Source organism: Myotis davidii, unplaced genomic scaffold (genome assembly GCF_000327345.1).
Source record: "Myotis davidii unplaced genomic scaffold, ASM32734v1 scaffold11889, whole genome shotgun sequence".
In the NCBI taxonomy this organism is placed as follows: domain Eukaryota; kingdom Metazoa; phylum Chordata; class Mammalia; order Chiroptera; family Vespertilionidae; genus Myotis; species Myotis davidii.
The window spans coordinates 629-1220 of record NW_006300183.1 but is presented as its reverse complement, the minus strand read 5'-3'; positions in this window follow the sequence as shown (position 1 = coordinate 1220).

Sequence of the window (592 nt, the reverse complement as noted above, 5' to 3'; positions counted from 1 at the left end):
ACTGAGACTCGCACTCAGCACACAGCCCAGCAGCTGTGCTCCGGGCACTCATTTCAGAGGGAGGCCTGTGCTCACAGGGACACTGTGCACAGAGGTCATGGCCCCGCGGGCACCACGTCCACGGGGGAAGCCATGGAGGCCTCTGCCCCTCCTGCGTGGACGGGTTAGCAGCCGTCGGTCCCCCCAGACCAGGGACACTGCTCAGCAAGGACAAGAAAGGAGCTGTTTTTACAATTCATGTGGTTTTATTGATTTCAGAGATGAAGGGAATGGGGGAGAGAGAGAGAGAGAGAGACTTTCCATTCTCCAAATTGTAGTTCTCAGGCTTGGAAAGACAGAGAGAGAAACATCAATGATGGGAGACAATCATTGACTGGCTGCCTCCTGCCCTCCACTTCCTGGGGATTTTCCCTGCAACGCGGTCATGTGTCCTAGAGCAGAATCCTACCCGGGACCCCTCATCTGCAGACCCAGGAAATATCCACTGAGCCACACCAGAGTGGCCCAGCAAGGTTTATTTAACGTTCAAAAGGCCCATTGTCATCAAGACACTGACGGGTGATAAATGTCTGGGAGCCCAGGTTCCATGTAA